A 21,388-nucleotide genomic window follows, 5' to 3' on the forward strand; every position below is an offset into this window, starting at 1 on the left:
CATTTTCTCCTTAAAGAGCTTACCTATCTTCAATTCTTCCTATGTGCTTTACATTTTTATTTTTATTACAAATGATATTTATAAATATTTTCTAGCTGTTTCTTGAAGGTATATAGAAAATTTTAAAAATTCATCTTAGGTAACTGCTTAGCTCCCTTATGCATATTCAATAATGTATCTGTGAATTATCTTTTGTATGGAATATAGGATGTTGTATCATCTTCAAATAAGAATAATTTTTCATTTTAATCCTTATATGTTTAATTTGCTTTTATTACTTTTTAATGTAGATTAGGACTTCAGGTACAATAGTGAGCAAAAGTAGTAAAAACAAATAAATTTGTTCTAGACTTAGTTTAAGAAAACACTTCTAACTTTCCACCATTGTGTATAATGATGCTTTAAGAACTTTCACTGGTAGTCTTAATTAGATTAAAGAACTTCCCTTAAATTTATAATTTATTAAACATTTTAATTTAAAATGTGATCAAATTCTATATTCAGTACTAAAAATAGAGAATTTTTTGTTTTATTCTTCTTTAATGTTTAAATAAAATAAACTATATTAATGAATTTTCTAATGTTGAACCAACTTGTCTTTGGTATAAAGTTTTGAGGGGATAAATATTCAAACCATAGCACTTCATTTTCAAAAATTGATATTGAATATCTCACAATATTATTTCATTATCTTTTTAATCTCTTATGAATCTTTATTTTCTACTTTTATATTTATTTTTCTGAATCAAATATGCAAAATATTTATCCATTTTTAGCCTTTTCAACATACCATACCTTGACTTCATCAATCCTCTAATTTATGTTTATTTTCCAACTCATTATTTTTTATTATTAACTTTAATCCCTTCCTTATGCTTAGTGTGAGTTTACTCTGCATTTTTATAATATCACAAGTAGAAATTTTGTCTTCAATTTTAATTCTTTATTTTATGCCCAGTATCAAACATTTTAACTCTTGTCTATGCTGTTAATGTTTATATTAATACATCTTTTAGCATCAATTTTCTGTATACCATTGCTTCTTGCATTCACACTTTACTTCTGATATCACCATACACAAAATTGGCTTGCTCCCAGATGGTGGGACTTCTCAGCCTCCAGAACTGTGAGAAGTACACATTGTTTAAGCCACCCTCTCTATATAGTATGCTTTATAGTAGGATAAGGTGACTAAGACATCATGATTATTTCTACCTTGTTTATACAAAAATAAGTATGTTTTCACTAATTACTAATAAAATATTTTGGTATTAGTACTTACTGAATTTGATACCTATTTTGGCAATGTAAAAATTTTTTATTCTTTTGAACTTTATGTGGCTGGATATGAGGATGCTTTCCTGAATATGATGATTGTATAGTATATTTAGAAAAATTACAAATGACAAATCTACGTTTAGTTATTACTAACTTTGGTAAGGCTACAGATAGTCTATTTAGTTGAGTTTGAGGCTAATCATCAAGTCCCTGTTCAAGCATTAATTTTGCCTGAAAAACTTTTACCCTAGTGACTTTTAATGATCTTTAGCTTCAGTACAGAAGACTTATAGAAACAATATGGAAATCCCACTACAGGTATAACAGTAAGGAAGACCCCCACGCATTGCCACCTTAGTGAACATGGAGCTAAAAAAGGACAAAACGTAGCATGCCAAAAGAATGGGCTGCATAAGGGGCGTGCCCAAAATGGCCAAATAGGAACAGCTCCAGCCTCCAATTCCCAGCATGAGCAACACAGAAGATGGGTGATTTCAGCATTTTCAACTGAGGTACCGGGTTCATCTCACTGGGGTATGTCGGACAGTTGGCGCTAGTCCCTGACTGCAGCCCGACCAGCAAGAACTGAAGCACGGCGAGGCATCGCCTCACCTGGGACGCACAAGGGGGAAGGAAATTCCTTTTCCTAGCCAAAGGAAATTGAGACACACAACACCTGGAAATTTGGGAAAATCTCACCCTAATACTGTGCTTTACCAAGGGTCTTAGCAAATGGCACACCAGGAGATTATTTCCTACACCTGGCCCAGAGGGTCCCACACCCACGGAGCCTCCCTCATTGCTAGTACAGCAGTCTGAGGTCTAACTGCAAAGCAGCAGTGATGCTGGAGGAGGGGCACCCGCCAATGCTGAAGCTTAAGTAGGTAAACAAAGCCGCCAGGAAACTCAAATTGGGGGGAGCCCACCACAGCTCAAGGAGGCTGGCCTGCCTCTGTAGACTCCTCGTCTGGCATAGCTAAACAAAAAGCAGCAGAAACATCGGCAGAGGTAAATGCCCCTGTCTGACAGCTTTGAAGAGAGCAGTGGATCTCCCAGCATGAAGGTTGAGATCTGAGAACGGACAGACTGCCTGCTCAAGTGGGTCCCTGACCCCTGAGTAACCTAACTGGGAGACATCCCCCACTAGGTGCAGACTGACACCTCACACCTCACATGGTGGGGTATACCCCTGAGATGAAGCTTCCAGAGCAAGAATCAGACAGCAACACTCACTGTTCAGCAATATTCTATCTTCTGCAGCTTCTGCTGCTGATATCCAGGCAAACAGGGTCTGGAGTGGACCTCAAGCAAACCCCAACAGACCTACAGCTGAGGGTCCTGACTGTTACAAGGAAAACTAACAAACAGAAAAGACACCCACACCAAAACCCCATCAGTACGTCACCATCATCAAAGACCAAAGGCAGATAAAACCACAAAGATGGGGGAAAAGCAGTTCAGAAAAGCTGGAAATTCAAAAAGTCAGAGTGTATCTCCCCCTCCAAAGGAATGCAGCTGATCGCCAGCAACGGAACAAAGTTGGACGGAGAATGACTTTGACGAGTTCAGAGAAGGCTTCAGTCCATCAAACTTCTCAGAGCTAAAGGAGGAACTACGTAACCAGTGCAAAGAAACTAAAAACCTTGAAAAAAGAATGGATGAATGGATAACTAGAATAATCAGTGCAGAGAAGACCTTAAAAGAACTGATAGAGATGAAAACCATAAAAAGAGAACTACATGACAAATGCACAAGCTTCAGTAACTGACTCGATCAACTGGAAGAAAGAGTATCAGCAACTGAAGATCAAATTAATGAAATGAAGGGAGAAGAGAAGTGTGGAGATAAAAGAGTAAAAAGAAATGAACAAAGCCTCCAAGAAATATGGGATTATGTGAAAAGACCAAATTTACGTCTGATTGGTGTGCCTGAAAGTGACAGGGAAAATGGAACCAAGTTGGAAAACACTCTGCAGGATATCATCCAGGGGAACTTCCCCAACCTAGTAAGGCAGGCCAACATTCAAATTCAGGAAATACAGAGAACACCACAAAGATACTCCTCAAGAAGAGCAACTCCAAGACACATAATTATCAGATTCACCAAAGTTGAAATGAAGGAAAAAATCTTAAGGGCAGCCAGAGAGAAAGGTCGGGTTACCCACAAAAGGAAGCCCATCAGACTAACAGCAGATCTCTTGGCAGAAACTCTCCAAGCCAGAAGACAGTGGGGGGCAATATTCAACATTCTTAAAGAAAAGAATTTTCAACCCAGAATTTCATATCCAGCCAAACTAAGTTTCATAAGTGAAGGAGAAATAAAATCCTTTACAGACAAGCAAATGCTTAGAGATTTTGTCACCACCAGGCTTGCCCTACAAGAGATCCTGAAGGAAGCACTAAACATGGAAAGGAACAAGCGGTATCAGCCATTACAAAAATATGTCAAAATGTAAAGTCCATCGATACTAGGAAGAAACTGCATCAACTAGTGAGCAAAATAACCAGCTAATATGATAATGACAGGATCAAGTTCACACATAATAATATTAACCTTAAATTTCAATGGACTAAAAGGTCCAATTAAAAGACAGAGACTGGCAAATTCGATAAAGAGTCAAGACCCATCAATTTGCTGTATTCAGGAGACCCATCTCACATGCAGAGACACAAATAGGCTCAAAATAAACGGATGGAGGAAGATCTACCAAGTAAATGGAAAACAAAAAAGAAGCAGGGGTTGTAATCCTAGTTTCTGATAAAACAGACTTTAAACTGTCATAGAACAAAAGAGACAAAGAAGGCCATTACATAATGGTAAAGGGATCAATTCATCAGGAAGAGCTAACTATGTTAAATATATATGCACCCAATACAGGGGCACCCAGATTCAGAAAGCAAGTCCTTAGAGACTTACAAAGAGACTCTGACTCCCATACAATAATAATGGGAGACTTCAACACCCCACTATCAACATTAGACAGATCAACGAGACAGAAGGTTAACAAGGATATCCAGGAATTGAACTCAGCTCTGCACCAAGCGGACCTAATAGACATCTACAGAACTCTCCACCCCAAATCAACAGAATATACATTCTTCTCAGCACCACATCACACATATTCCAAAATAGACCACGTAGTTGGAAATAAAGCACTCCTCAGCAAATGTACAAGAACAGAAATTATAACAAACTGTCTCTCAGACCACAGTGCAATCAAACTAGAACTCAGGACTAAGAATTTCACTCAAAACTGCTCAACTACATGGAAACTGAACAACCTGCTCCTGAATGACTACTGGGTACATAACGAAATGAAGGCAGAAATAAAGATGTTCTTTGAAACCAAGAAGAACAAAGATACAACATACCAGAATCTCTGGGACACATTTAAAGCAGTGTGTAGAGGGAAATTTATAGCACTAAATGCCCACAAATGAAAGCAGGAAAGATCTAAAATTGACACCCTAACCTCAAAATTAGAAGAACTAGAGAAGCAAGAGGAAACACATTCAAAAGTTAGCAGAAGGCAAGAAATAAGTAAGATCAGAGCAGAACTAAAGGAGAGAGAGACACAAAAAACTCTTCAAAAAATCAATGAATCCAGGAGCTGGTTTTTTTTTTTTTTTGAAAAGATCAACAAAATTGATAGACCACTAGCAAGACTAATAAAGAAGAAAAGAGAGAAGAATCAAATAGATGCAATAAAAATGATAAAGGGGATATCACCACTGACCCCACATAACTACAAACTACCATCAGAGAATACTATAAACACCTCCATGAAAATAAACTAGAAAACCTAGAAGAAATGGATAATTTCCTGGACATTTACACTCTCCCAAGACTAAACCAGGAAGAAGTTGAATCCCCAAATAGACCAATAGCAGGCTCTGAAATTGAGGCAATAATTAATAGCCTACCAACCAAAAAAAGTCCAGGACCAGATGGATTCACAGGTGAATTCTACCAGAGGTACAAGGAGGAGTTGGTGCCATTCCTTCTGAAACTATTCCAATCAATAGCAAAAGAGGGAATCCTCCCTAACTCATTTTATGAGGCCAACATCATCCTGATACCATAGCCTGACAGGGATACAACCAAAAAGAGATAATTTTGGACCAATATCCCTGATGAACATCAATGCAAAAATCCTCAATAAAATACTGGCAACCTGAATCCAGCAGCACTTCAAAAAGCTTATCCACCATGATCAAGTGGGCTTCATCCCTGAGATGCAAGGCTGGTTCAACATATGCAAATCAATAAATGTAATCCAGCATATAAACAGAACCAAAGACAAAAACCATTGATTATCTCAATAGATGCAGAAAAGGCCTTTGACAAAATTCAACAGCCCTTCATTCTAAAAACTCTCAATAAATTCGGTATTGATGGAACATATCTCAAAATAATAAGAGCTATTTATGACAAACCCACAGTCAATATCATACTGAATGGGCAAAAACTGGAAGCATTGCCTTTGAAAACTGGCACAAGACAGGGATGCCCTCTCTCACCACTCCTGTTCAACATAGTGTTGGAAGTTCTGGCTAGGGCAATCAGGCAAGAGAAAGAAATAAAGGGTGTTCAAATAGGTAAAGAAGAAGTCAAATTATCCCTGTTTGCAGATGATATGATTATATATTTAGAAAACCCCATTGTCTCAGCCCAAAATCTTCTTAAACTGCTAAGAAACGTCAGCAAAGTCTCAGGATACAAAATCAATGTACAGAAATCACAAGCATTCTTATACACCAGTAACAGACAAACAGAGTGCCAAATCATGAATGAACTCCCATTCACAATAACTTCAAAGAGAATAAAATACCTAGGAATCCAACTTACAAGGGATGTAAAGGACCTGTTCAAGGAGAAATACATACCACTGCTCAGTGAAATAAAAGTGGACACAAACAAATGGAAGAACATACCATGCTCATGGATAGGAAGAATCAATATCGTGAAAATGACCATACTGCACGAGGTAATTTATAGATTCAATGCCATCTCCATTAAGCTACCAATGACTTTCTTCATGGAATTGGAAAAAAACTGCTTTAAAGTTCATATGGAACCAAAAAAGACCCCACATTACCAAGAGAATCCTAAACCAAAAGAACAAAGCTGGAGGCATCATGCTACCTGACTTCAAACTATACTACAAGCCTACAATAACCAAAACAGCATGGTACTGGTGCCAAAACAGAGATATAGACCAATGGAACAGAACAGAGTCCTCAGAAATAATACCACACATCTACAGCCATCTGATCTTTGACAAACCTGACAGAAACAAGAAATGGGGAAAGGATTCATTATTTAATAAATGGTGCTGGGAAAATTGGCTAACCATAAGTACAAAGCTGAAACTGGATCCTTTCCTTACTCCTTATACGAAAATTAATTCAAGATGCATTAGAGACTTGAATGTTAGACCTAAAACCATAAAAACCCTAGAAGAAAACCTAGGTAATACCATTCAGGACATAGGCATGGGCAAGGACTTCATGTCTAAAACACCAAAAGCAACGGCAACAAAAGCCAAAATTGACAAATGGGATCTAATTAAACTAAAGAGCTTCTCCACAGCAAAAGAAACTACCATCAGAGTGAACAGGCAACCTACAGAATGGGAGAAAATTTTTTCAATCAACTCATCTGACAAAGGGCTAATATCCAGAACATAAAAAACTCAATCAAATGTCCAAGAAAAAAAAAACAACCCCATCAAAAAGTCGGCAAAGGATATGAACAGACACTTCTCAAAAGAAGACATTCATACAGCCAACAGACACATGAATAAATGCTCATCATCACTCACCATCAGAGAAATGCAAATTGAAACCACAATGGGATACCATCTCACACCAGTTAGAATGGCAATCAGTAAAAAATCAGGAAACAACAGGTGCTGGAGAGGATGTGGAGAAATAGGAACACTTTTACACTGTTGGTGACTATAAACTAGTTCAACCATTGTGGAAAACAGTGTGGTGATTCCTCAAGGATCTAGAACTAGAAATACCATTTGACCCAGCCATCCCATTACTGGGGATATACCCAAAGGATTATAAGTTATTCTGCTATAAAGACACATGCACATATATGTTTATTGCGACACTATTCACAATAACAAAGACTTGGAATCAACCCAAATGTCCATCAGTGACAGACTGGATTAAGAAAATGTGGCACATATACACCATGGAATACTATGCAGCCATAAAAAAGGATGAGTTTGTGTCCTTCGTAGGGACATTGGTGCAGCTGGAAATCATCATTCTCAGCAAACTATCACAAGAACAGAAAACCAAATACCACATGTTCTCACTCATAGGTGGGAATTGAACAATGAGATCACTTGGACACAGGAAGGGGAACATCACATACCAGGTCCTATTGTGGGGAGGGGGTAGGGGGAAGGATAGTGTTAGGAGATATACCTAATGTAAATGATCAGTTAATGGGTACAGCACAGCAACATGGCACATGTATACATATGTAACAAACCTGCACGTTGTGCACATGTACCCTAGAATTTAAGTATAAATAATAATAATAATAATAATAATAATAATAATAATAAGCTGCAGAAGTGGCAGTCCAGGAGAGGGAAAAATAATGAACATAAAATTTACCTCTAACCTAAAAAATTCATTTTTCAAACCTTGATTTAGACTATACACTCTCAACAACACTGTGGTGTCCAATAAATTAAATTTTAGTCCAGGAAGCTTTTAACTTCTAGCCTTTACTGTATTTTTTACCTCTACACTATACTGTAAGAAGTCACAAAGTCCCTGATTATTCCAGTTGGTTCTTAGATTAACTCTTCTGCAGGTCCTAGCACTGAGTCTGGCAGAGGCATAGTGTTGGCTAAGTATTAATAGCTTGCTAGGAAGCCAGCATCCATTTTAGCAAACAAGCACAGGCCTGTTCTAGATGTTTGTTATTGTCAGTTATGTAACACGCTTATGTATCGGAGAGTTGTATTTCACAAATCTTTATTGGCAAATTATTAGTAATAAGAAATAAATAACTTGGTAATTCCAATGGTAATTCAAATGGCTAATCATTATTTACTATTCTAGTAGATTTCCCTAGACATCAGATAAAGATATATTAGTACACAGAAATAAGTTTTATATAACTACAATTTTTGTTGTTGGATTACTGCTTAATAATCTCTACCTACCTTTCATTAGAAAACTTAGGCAAGCTGAACATGTTAGGTTGAATTTTTAGAAGGTAAAAAATTATAATTTGTAATGTTAATATTAGTTTTCATTAAGAAAATGCTTTATAGCATTAGTAATTTTAATTTTTAGTTTATGAAGTATATGAAAATAAATTTAAACTTGATGGTTTCAAATACTTTTTTTGTATATATATCATACACACATATATGCTTATATTTTATATATATTATATATTTATATATTATTTATATATATTTATATATTATATTATATATATATAGGGTGGGGGAAAGAGAGAGAGAGGATTATGTTTAGTTCAAAATGCTTCTTTTCCCTTATTTCTTAGCTTGGAATAGTTAGATTTTCTTTCACATTTTTGTTTTATCTTTACTCCTTCCTGAAACAGGATTTCTCTTTTTAGCCAATTGAGTAATGACACATTGTTTTGAATTTTAAAAAGTATTTTTTGCTACTTAAAGTTCATTAACAGATTCCTGCACACACACACACAGACACACAAGAATTTAAATATTAAAACTTAGTTGTATATTTGAAACACAGTTGTTTCATTTAATAATGAGAAATGTATGATATATCAGTTTTGAAAGTGATAGGCTTGTCATCTTAATTCATGCGGTAAGCTCTGATAGAATATATTATTAATTACTAAAGTTCAACTCTGCTACAGTGACACTGATCAGCCAGTCATCCATGGTTGCTACATTTTGTCTACTTGCCAGAGAAAAAGAGTTGATAATGAGAAATAAGAGATACATTTTAAGGGAAACACAGATGATTCAAGAAGAATCAAAATTCAATGCAGAGGGCAAATTTCAGAACACAAGGAAGAATTATGGCAAATTATGGCCAGATGCTTAACAACAACACTAAACTTTCTCAACTTGGACCGGAGGAGCCAGGTGGATAGCTGTGGATTAAAAGAAGAAGGTATGCCACAGACTTGCAGTATAAATTCAAAGAGGAAACTCTACAATTACATCACAGTTCAACCAGCTTAGCAGCTGCTGTCTTTAGCTTCTCTTACTGCAATATCTGATGCATTAGCCTGGGTCTGTGGTTGAAGCTAATGTGAGAGACAGCAAGGTACCCTCCTCTCTCTAAGTCTACATACACTCAGTCAAGTGCTGACCCTTCTTTTGCTTCTTTAATCTTAAACACATCTCACTCAGATATTAGATCCCCAAACAAAACTCTTATTTATAGATACAGACAGTTCCCAAGTTTGATGATTTGGTTCTAGGGTAATATATCAATATCTTACACCACAATCATTTATTTTCTAAGCTAGAGGTACACCCAAATGACCTTCATTCCTGGTGTACTTTCTGAAAATCTTTATAACAGTCTGGTTCTATATTATCTTATTATCATGTATACCAATAATATCTCTTACCTTGCATATGGTATAATAACAATCATTGGTTAATAATGAAGAGAAGGGAGGATGGAAATGGTCTAAGCTGAAAATTGTCAAGGGAGGTGTAGACAAAATATGTTGGAGTTAGCAATAATGACCTTTCTAGGTAGCAAACACTTAAAGAACTAATCTCTCTTTAGGAAAACAGAAACCATGAGTTATCAGGGTATTTTTAGAAAAGTTCTCCAATAGGAGAGAGTCTGGAGGAGTGGGGCCAGCTCTGATAGCAGTCTAAGTCTTTCTTTCATAAGCTTCAACTGCGCCTTAAATTCCTAGGAGCACCTGTAGACTTGCCTCTAACACAGAGGCTCTCAATGTGTATTCCATGATCAGCAGCATTAGTGTCACCTGGGAACTTGTTGAAAATGCAAATTCTTGTATTCCACTCCAGATCTACTGAATCAAGTATTCTAGGTATAGGTTCCGTTAATTGTGTTTTAACAAGACAATTAGGTTAATTGGTTTTACAATGAAGTTTGAGAACAACTATTCTATTAACACTGACATAGACCAGGGGAAGAATACAAATAGAGAGCTCTAATCGGAGGAACTAAAAAATTATGGTATGCAATATATTCATTACTATTTTTCTAAATAAAGGAAGGAAAATGAGGTAGAAATAAGAAATGCTGAAGTACTGAGTCCAATAATTAAATCAATCACTTGCAGTTAGAATGTATTCATGAAGGTAGAATACAGTCTCTCTACTATCTCTCAAGTTTGGAACGATGTCTGATACATAATGAGTACTTGAAAATATTTGTTATATAAATAAGGGCAAATTTTATTGCACATTATAACAGTTATTTATGTATTTTTTGAAGAGTTCAGGTCTGTTGCTGCATGGCATAGGGAAGACCAGAGTGAATACTCTCTGTGGGAGGCAGATCTGGGAAGAGGGAATCCAGAAAGAGGCTGAGCCACCAGAACCATTTTCTTCTCTGAAGTTCACCAATCAAATCACTCCTTCATCCTGGGAAGAAGTTAGTCAAGGTATGGAAAACACAAGGGTTTTTATTCTAGTACAATTCCTAATACAATAGTATTCAAATCCCAAAATAAATGTTTCTTAATTGTTTGATTTTTAAAATCTTAAGAGCTGTATTGAGGTTTAATTGACATACTATAATAAGAGCTACATAAAATGTACAATTTGATAAGCTTTCACATATTTATATACCTGTAAAACCATCTCCATAATTGAAATACTGAACATATCACACCCCAAAATTTTCTTTTGACCTTTTATAATCACTTGTTTTAATCCATTTCTGTTCTTTCCCATCCCAGACAACTATTGATCTGTTTTCTGTCACTGTAGATTAGTCAGTATTTGCCAGAATTTTATGTAAATGAAATTACAGGGTATGTGCTTTCTTTTGTTTGTTTGGCTGCCTTCCCTCACCATACTAATTTTGAAATTCATCCGCTTTGTTGTGCGCCCAATAATCAATCCCCTTTTACAGAGAAGTAGTATTTAATTGTATGTTTATATCAGAATTTATTTGTCCAAATGGGTATTTGTATTATTTCTAGTTTCTGGCAATTATAAACACAGTTGCTTAAACATTCATGTATAAGTCTTGGTGTGGACAGTTGCTTTACTTCTCCTGGGTAAATGCCCTGAAGTAGGATGGCTGGATCATATCTTAAGCGTATGTTTCACTTTTTCAGAAACTACCAAAACATTTTAAAGCCATTGTATCATTGTTCATTTCACAGTTTGAGAGTTTCATCCTAATGGGTACATACTGATATTGTAGTTTCAATTTGCATTTCTCTAATTATTAATGATAGTGGAGTTATTGGGTTATTGTCATATGTGTTTTGTGATTGTCTACTTTGGTGTGTGCTTAAATATTTTGCACATTTTTAATTTGTGTTATTGTGCTTTGAGAGTTTTTATGCATTTTAGATAAAAATCCTTGATCAGACATGTAACTTACAAATGTTTTTCCCAATCTGTATCTTGTTTTTCATTCTTGCAGCAGTGTGTTTTTGAAGAGCAGAAGTTTTTAGTTTTGATGACATTCAGTTTGTAAATTGGGCTGATTTTGCCTGCTTGGTTTTTCTTCTCATTTTGGTCCATATTTTATTGCTTTTTTGCATGGCTAATAATTTTTTATTGGATGGCAGACTTTGTAGATTTTGTTTTCTTAGGTGCTAGATACGTTTGTATTTCTATGAATATATTTGGGCTTTGTTATATGATGCAGTTAAGTTACTTGGAAACATTTTGATTATTTGGGGTCTTGCTTTTAAGTTTGGTTAAGTGAGGCCAGGACAAAGTTGTCTGTGGGGCTAATTTTAAATGAGTTCTGAGTCCTTCACTTGATATATCTGAATTATGAGTTTTTTTCACACTGGTTAGGGGATTTGTTCCCTTAATACTTCCAGGTGGTTCTTTCTCAGATATTAGGTAGCTTCCTCATATGCATGTGATGATCTTCTGTAGATTTCTAGACTACTTTATCTTCATAACTCTATCCTTTTTGGTACTCCACCCAATGAATTTTGGCCACCTTGGTGTCTTCAGACTTCCAGATCCATCTGCTCATCTGACGGAAATTACTGGGCCCTGCCCAGGATTCTTCTTCTTTGTCCTATGATCAAGATAAACTCTCCAGGCAGCAAACTGAGACAATCTTGGGAACTACTTTTTTTTTCTTATTTATCTGGGAATCACTGATGTATCTTGAAAACCATTGCTTAATATATATTTTTCTTTCTTTGGTTGTTTTGGGCAAAAGGGCAAATCTGCCAGTATTAATTCTTTTCTTCCCAAAGCAGGTTTATCCAATTTCTGATATTAAGACTGAGGAATTATAGAGGCACATACATATTATATGTGATTTCATGGTATTAGTGACATTGTGTCCTATTTGTTTATAACCACTTTAAGCAAAGATATATCAGGATAGTAGGTCTTTTATATAAAATAAGTAAATGGTTGTTGTAACATTATACTGAATTATTAGAGGTCTTGAACTTGGTCACAATACATTAATGTCTCTTGTAAAACATGTGTAATGGGGAAAAATAAACTTAAATTATAACATTTTCAACACATAGTACCTTTTCAGGAATATAATTATTTATAAATATGTGGTCTGTTGGAAGAAATGCTACCATATGGATCACAAGTATTAGGGAATCCTGGGGAAAACCAATCTGCTTATTCTAAGGTGTAAGATGTAGAAAATTCAGTATTCCCTTTTCAAATTTTCCATGTTGTGAATGAATATAAAAATCCTCTAGCTTAACTGTTCCCAGTGTCAGAGCACACAATGGGTATACCACAAATGAGTGATGGATCTGTCTGAGATTTTGTTCCCTGTGGCCCTTGACATGGTCTGATTGGGCCTTAGGAGGCTAGAATTGATAGAACTTCCTGTAGCCATAATCATTCTTAACTGCAGTAACAGTGTGCCCTACAAATATTATCTTTCCTATGTATGCTATGATGTGGAAAAGGTTACGATGTGCTGCTCTGGTAGTTACATGTTTTCCTACTGTTTATCTTCTATAATGCCACTCTCAATTTATAAATTTCTCTTGCATTTCTTATTTCAAGGGATGGCTGATTTGAAGAGAAGAAGAATTTAGCCAATGAAAAGGGGAAGAATAGGCTTTCTGTAACTGTCTTTATTTCTGAATTCTATTGCCTTTTATTGAGATTTTATTGTTAAAATGAGATTTTATTGTTAAAATGGGAGATTTTATTGTTAAAATGAAAATTCCATGTGTGTCTTGACTAATACATAATATCTATAGTTGTAAAGTATATTAACAGTGTAAATCAACATAGCATATGCTTTCTTAAAAAAGTTATTCTCATCTTTTAAAATAAATATCCTAAGGGGAATTTATTTATTTTATAACAGATATGACGCTTTTGCAAATACACAAGTAGATAACTATAATATGCTTTAATTTACCTGTCTGGTGTTCTAGCTTTCCCTTTAGAAATATATTAATAAAATGTACTTAGTATTTTCAGAAAAGAAGAAATCTTAAGCCATGATATTTAGGAAAAGTTTTTATTACTTAGCTCATGTACATTTTTCAAATTTAAGAGCCTTGTGGACTAGACATTCTATGCTACATTTCACAAGTTCCAGCTATACTTTGTTTATATATGTGGCCTGCACCATTTTAAGGTGCCACTTTAAAAAAAATGTTTGGATTAGAAATTGAATTTCGTAGGAGTGACAGGTTTGCTTAAAGTTCTTGCATCATTTTTTCTACTAAGGGAGAGAAAACTAAGAGAAGAGGGGCACAGACATTCAGATAGTTATAATTTCTACCCTTATCATTTATAATTATGGTATAATTGGAGAGCATAATACTTGAAGATTTACTGTACTCTGTAATGTAGAATTTACCATTTCTCTTTTCATGTGAACTTTGACACCAGATGAACAACAGAAATAGCAAAGTATGAGTAAGTAGTATTTCTTTTTATTTAGTAGAGAGAAAAGTCAGGCAAGTGGCCAATTCTACACATTTTGGCCTTTTAAATGAAAATGAATATATATAAACAAGTACAGAGACATGCCTTTTGCTTTTATAACTATTTTTATAACTTAATTGAAGTATAATTGATATATGACAAACTGCCCATATTTAAAGTATGCAATTCGATACGTTTGACCTAGTTATATGCTCATGAAGCCATCACTATAATCAAGATAATGAACGTATCTGTTATGGCAAAGTTTCATTGTGCTTCTTTGTAATCACACCATCCCACTCAGCTTACCCAAGATAATCACTGAACAGCTTTTTGCTATTATAGATTACTTTATATTTTCCATAAATTTATGTAAATTGAATACTACAGTATGTACCATCTTTTGTCTGCCTTTTTCACTCAGCATTATTATTTTGAGAGTCCTCTATGTTGCTGCATGCATCCTTAGTTCATTCCATTTATAGTGGAATAATATTCCCTTTTATGAATATGCCATACTCCATTTATTGATTCAGCTGTTTTTGGACATTTGGGTTATTTCCAGTTCTGAGCAACAGCATGTAAAGACCATATGAGCATTCATGTATAATCCTTTGTACGAAGATAGTCTGTCATTTATTCTTAGGTATATACATGTAGGAGTAAAATATCTGGGACATAAGCAAGGTATATGTTTAATTTGAAATAAAAAAGCTAATTTCTTTTCCCAAAGTGATTGCAGCATTTTACATTTCCAAGAAGCAGTGTTTGAAAGCTTCAGTTGCTCAGTTGCTCTACATTCTCACCAACACTTGGTATGCTGTCTTGATAATTGTGGCCATTCTGAAAGGGGTGTAGTGATATCTTATTATGGTTTTAATTTATATGTAACTAATGACATTAAATTCCTTTTTATGTGGTTACTATATCTGGTGAAGTGTGTATTCAAATATTTTGCCTATTTTTAATAGGTTTGTTTGTGCTTTTGAGTTTTTTAAAAAATGCATTATGAATACAAGCTCTTTTTCAGATAATGTTATTTGTGACTGTTTTTCCCCAATTTGGCCTTTTTTTTCATTTTCTTAATAATGTTTTTCAAAGATAAGATATTCTTGATTTTGATGAAGTGCTATCATTTTAAAAAATGAGTCATGCTTTTTGCTGTCATATCCAAGAAATTTTTACCTAATTCAAAGTCTTAAAGGTTTTCACCTATGCTTTCTTCAAGAAATTTTACAGTTTTACTTTTTACTTTTAGGTCTATGATCATTTTGGGTAAATTATTCTATACCATGGGACATAATATTTGGTTTTAGTATGGATATTGAATTTTTCCAGTAACATTTTTTGAAACGATTTTTTTCTATTAATTTTTTTTGCATGCTTTAGAAATCAGTTGACTACAGAGTTGTCAGTTTATTTTAGACTCCATTTTCTATTATATTATCTGTCTTGATGACAATACCATACTAGATTGTTGTTTTAAAATAATTCTTATAATCAGGTAGTTTAAATCCACCAACTTTTTTCTTTATCAATGTTGTCTTCAAATGTTTAGATCCTTTCATTTTTATATAAAATTTAGAGTCAGGTTATCAATTTCTACTAAAAAGCCAGGATTTTGATTGGGATTGCCATTAACTCTATAGATGAATTTTGGAAGAACTGACATCTTAACACTATTCAGTTGTCTGAACTAGGAGCACAGTATATCTATTTGCCTAGGTTCTCTTCAATTTCTCTCAGTGATGTTTTGTAGTTTGCAACGCATAGGTCTTCCTCTTCTTTGCCAAATTTGTCTTGGGGTCGTAAGGTGACCATATACAATTAACAACACTAAGTTACCTTCTCTTTTTTTTTTTTTTTTTTGAGACGGAGTCTCGCTCTGTCTCCCAGGCTGGAGTGCAGTGGCCGGATCTCAGCTCACTGCAAGCTCCGCCTCCCGGGTTCCCGCCATTCTCCTGCCTCAGCCTCCCGAGTAGCTGGGACTACAGGCGCCCGCCACCGCGCCCGGCTAGTTTTTTGTATTTTTAGTAGAGACGGGGTTTCACCGTGGTCTCGATCTCCTGACCTTGTGATCCGCCCGCCTCGGCCTCCCAAAGTGCTGGGATTACAGGCTTGAGCCACCGCGCCCGGCCTAAGTTACCTTCTCTATAAAATAATTGGAATTAAAAATAATGTCACATGGCATGTGTACATGCACATAATTGACAAAGCTTTCCTAATTTTCTCTTGGCGCTAATTTAGTCTTCTTTTTAAATTTTGAAAACCCTTGTTATGCCCTTGATAAGCTTTGGGAAAAGAAACCTTGTAAAATGCTTTCCAGGCATCTTTTAGCAGGCTTTGATTTCACTTGAGGAGGAGCCATAGTTTCTTCTCTCTTTTTCTCTGTCTCTGTTTCTCTCTCTCTCTCTCTCTCTCTCTCTCTCTCTCTCTCTCTCTCTCTCTCTCTTTCTTTCTTTCTTTCTTTCTTTTTTTGTCAGTATCCAAAATCATTTTAGTAAGAGGGTAGGATCCAGGGTTTGTTTTTGTAGCCTCAGCAGGCCCGTAGGCCTCCGGCGCACTCGAACTTCCGGCCCTTGGAGTGGACTTAGGGTTTGGTGTGGCTGTGCATGGTACTCCCGGCCTTGCCGAAATGCCGGTACCCCCTCAGCCCTTGTGAAAACCGGAGAGCAGAACGGTGCTGCAGCCCCTGGGGGCATCCAGGGTCAGCTGGTGGAAAGTGAGGATCTTGCCCCCCACCCTGAGGATGCTGCTGCGGTCTGGCTGGTCACACGCTGTGCACACACCTTCAGTTTGGGCACCTCCCGAACCCACACGTCATCCATTTTGTTCCCCACAACCATGGCTGTTTTGTTTTCCTGACCGGGAAGCTTCATCATCCGGATCATTCGGGAAAGGGACAGAGATGGCCGGTTGGTGCGACTCATAAACAACCTCTTCAGCACAACCTAGTTGAATGCGGAGTTGGTTCATCTGGCCAGAAAACTGTACAGTTTGGCCAACAGCCTCAGGTAGATCCTGTCTCTTGGGCTCCTTGCACTGAACCTTTGGGTCCTTGTTGTGGCGGATGTGAACTCCCATGATGGTGCCTCTTGCTGGGCCAGGTCCCAAAAGCTTAGTTTCCCATTTCTTACCACTTAAGGGAAAAACCTCTCTTTTTAAAAAACCTTTCCTAGTTCCACAGCTTTTTTGAGTCTTTCCCCGCCATAACTTTCTCTCTCTCTCTCTCTATATATATATATTTTAAATCACAGTTGATAAAATGCTAGCTTTCATTAAAGTAGCATAACAACTGAGAGTTTTTCTCCCCAAACATTTTTGAATGCAACTTGTAAGTGTCAATATTCCTTTATTTTGTAAGAACTTATTTTGTAAGTTTTATGACAGTCCATGTTTTGGTGATCCACAGTTGCTTTATATATAATTGAACAAATTTACATTTAAAAAAAATATATAAAACCCTGCATCTTCTGTAGAATAGATTACTGCCTATGTTTTGAAAGAGACTTTGCTATCTAAATGGAATTTGCGTCACTCCATATAATTTAACTTTACAAAATCCATTAAAATAGAACACAGATTTAAAACAGATTTCTAAAGTGATTTCTACCATATAAATTGGGGCGGAGCAAAGAACACATCCTGCCATGAAGATTTGTGACAAATTTTTCTCACAGAGTGAATTCATTTCAGTTTTTATTTTCTATATAGATCAAGAATTTATAATTTTTTACATTGTCTTAAAACTAATACAGATTATTTACGGTTGCTAGTTATACAGCTCATGTCATCCTCTGCCGTGTGCGATGCCCTACTATGTAGGGGATTGTCAGCATTTTTCACTCTTGGATATATAAATTTTAACATGAAAACTTCATTTTGACATTTTGGAGTATATTATGATTTAATGTGAGGCCCTTCTTCTGTTTGCTATGGCCAGAAACCATGCTGATTCTCCATAAGGAACAGAATACAGAAAGTAATATGATATATATTATTTTTCTTTAATGAGCATAAAATTAAGGTAAAGTTATAAAAATCCACACATGGAACAAATAAAGGGAACATGTACAAACAAGTACTTATTTGGTAAAATGTAGATACAGTATTGTGTAGTAGAAAAGTCACAGGCTGTGATTAAAGAAAAGTGCATTTGATTTCTATCCTTCTCAGTGACTGGCTGAATTATCTTCAAAAAATTACGCGACCACTTCAAGCTTCAGATTCCATATCTGTAAATTGGCTATAATAATACCTACTTCATAGAATTCACATTAAAATTAATTATCAAAACTATGTAGCAGTGAGAAGTCATGTAGTAGCACCTATACCTGCTCTGTATTCTATTTATTCAGCAGAATTCTAAGTGCTATGTAGTATAAATAATACACCCTTCTCTAGCTAATGATTTACTTAGCAGCAGTACTGACAATGTAACCATGTGTTATGTATTCACATTACAGAATATAACATTACAGAAATGTGTAGCAGTTAAATACTGGGATAAAGAATATAGATACTTTGGAGGTTTTCAAGGGGTGGAATAGGTAGAAAAAAGCCGTGATGAATTTAAATGTTTTAGAAGAGTCAAGTAGATATGTTGTTATATTCACAAAAAATTACAGCACCTTTCCCCACTCAGATTTCATTTAAAATAAATTTGAATATTTTATTAATCATTAATTACTCTGGATTTAAAATTTGATGTCCAAACTTAAAAACTGAAGAATAACCAGAAATAGTAAAAACTGAATATAACAGAGAATGTTTATTGACTCATTTAAACTTGGTTAGCTTATTAAGATTTGAGGATTCTACAATAAGAAATCTAAAATTTTCACCTATAGTTGTAGGAAAGGATTGAATTCTTTAAGATTTTAAAATTCTGGAATCGTGTAGTCTAGTAGTGTGAAAGATAGATTAAAATAGGCAAGAAGAGAGGGAAAAAATCACATTAATACCATTCCAAGTGCGAAGACAGTGGTTTCTTCTGCCAGTAGGCTCAAAAAGTCCCTGCAGAGAATTTCTGAGTGAAAATCTGTTGCTCCACCTGCCTTTCCTCACCTCCCTCGCCCCCGTGTAATGCCTTCGGAAAAGCAGGGAATGATTGTTATTTTCATAAATACCCAGATATTGGAAGACAGTTGCCCAAAAAAGGACATATTAGAAAGCGTAAGCATTCCTGAGAACATTTGGCAGACGATCACAATATGGTGTCATCTGAATGAAATATATGGTGGTATAATTCAAATGACTCTTTGTTGTAGAATTAGTGCACTAGCCTTCTGTTTTTATATGTTGACTCTAAGAAGAAAACCAAAGGCCACTGAACTCCAGTTGTCTTTCATTCATGTCAGTATTATAGAAAGATGTTCTCTGAGAAATTGGCACATTCAGTCATAGCTCTCTTTTCAGGTACAACTTTAATACAGTTTCTTTAAGGCTATCCCTGTTTTTGCTTATAATGTAGTCATATTTCCACTTTTCACACTTGGTCTTAGCCAAGAGGCTGAAAGACAATGTGTTTCTGGTTTTTAAATGCTCCTATAGTTTCTTTTATCTTAAAACATTATATTACTTCAACAATAAGCTGTTTATAGAAACATGCATTAACTAGACTAAGTTCATTCCATTATATGACCAATGAAAGATAAGTGTTCCTATTTAATACAAAAAATGATATACCATTGCCTTCTGGGAGTTCGTTCTATCAGGTTGCATAGAGATTTACTTTAACTATCATATGATACACTGTCTGGAAAATGCTGTAAAATACTAGTGAAGTAAATTTGAGTATATTGCTTTACTTTTCAACTTGTTCCATTTCACTGCATACAGAAAAACTCATAATTTGCTTGGAGTCATATTCCAAAATGAGTTCTAGTCACACTGTAATTTTATTTTGTGACAGAACAGTGAACTTGATTAGATAAAAGTTAAAAAATGGCTTAAAATATTCATTTAGTCAACATAAAAATATGCTAAAGATCTAAACTACATATTGGAAATGTTTAAATTGTTATATTGAAAATAACTTTTTGTATATTGCTAAAGAAGCTTTTTTTTTAGTTAACATACATATTCTTACTTTATCTTAAAATACTTTTTAAAACCTTGGATAAATGAATTATCTCCATAAATCAACTATTTTAATATTTTTACCTACTTAAATCAGGGGTAAATGGGCTAAATTAGAAGCTATAGAAAGACTGATGAAACTTTCTAAACTTACCATTTGTTAACTATCACATTAATAATTGTTTCAGGTAATAATCATCAATGGATGTTAAAAATAGTGGATAAAAGTTTAATTAGAAGCACAATATTTATAACATCTTAACATTTTTCCACATAAGATATTTATTAAATACAAAGGGAAAAATATTAACTTTACAGTGAAAAAAAAATCTGGCAAATATTATCTAAACTAAGTGATCAAAGTTAACATCACCAGTAAAGGAACAGAGCAGTCATTTGCCTATGAATATGATGCACTTGAAAAAAAAATATCATTTCTGTAGAATCTCTTAGAAAAACTTGTAACGTGAATCTATTTATGGGAAAACATCAAGCAAACCCAATTTAAGAAACAGTCAATAAAATAAATGGAACCTTTCAAAAATATCAACTTCATGAAAAACGAGAAAACCAAGGTACTGTTTCAGGTAAAAAGAGATGAAAGAGGCCGGGTGCAGTGGCTCATGCCTGTAATCCCAGCACTTTGGGAGGCCAAGGCAGGTGGATCACCTGAGGTCAGGAGTTCGAGACCACCCTGAGCAACATGGAGAGACCCCATCTCTACTAAAAATACAAAATTAGCCTGGTATGGTGGTGCATGCCTGTAATCCCAGCTACTTGGGAGGCTGAGGCAGGAGAATCATTTGAATTCAGGAGGTGGAGGTTGCAGTGAGCCGAGATTGCACCATTGCACTCCAGCCTGGGTGACAAGAGCGAAACTCTGTCTCAAAAAAAAAAGAAAGAAATATGAAAACTGACTGACAACAATGAGGTGTT

The 21,388-nt window shown here is 35.3% G+C and overlaps 1 pseudogene; it reads right to left on the reverse strand.

Annotated features, from left to right (window-relative positions):
• Positions 1-16,868: 16,868 nt before the first annotated feature.
• On the reverse strand, positions 16,869-17,455 carry LOC105463197 (large ribosomal subunit protein eL18 pseudogene; annotated as a pseudogene).
• Between the last annotated feature and the right edge of the window lie 3,933 nt (positions 17,456-21,388).

Source organism: Macaca nemestrina, chromosome 6, assembly GCF_043159975.1.
Source record: "Macaca nemestrina isolate mMacNem1 chromosome 6, mMacNem.hap1, whole genome shotgun sequence".
In the NCBI taxonomy this organism is placed as follows: Eukaryota; Metazoa; Chordata; class Mammalia; order Primates; family Cercopithecidae; genus Macaca; species Macaca nemestrina.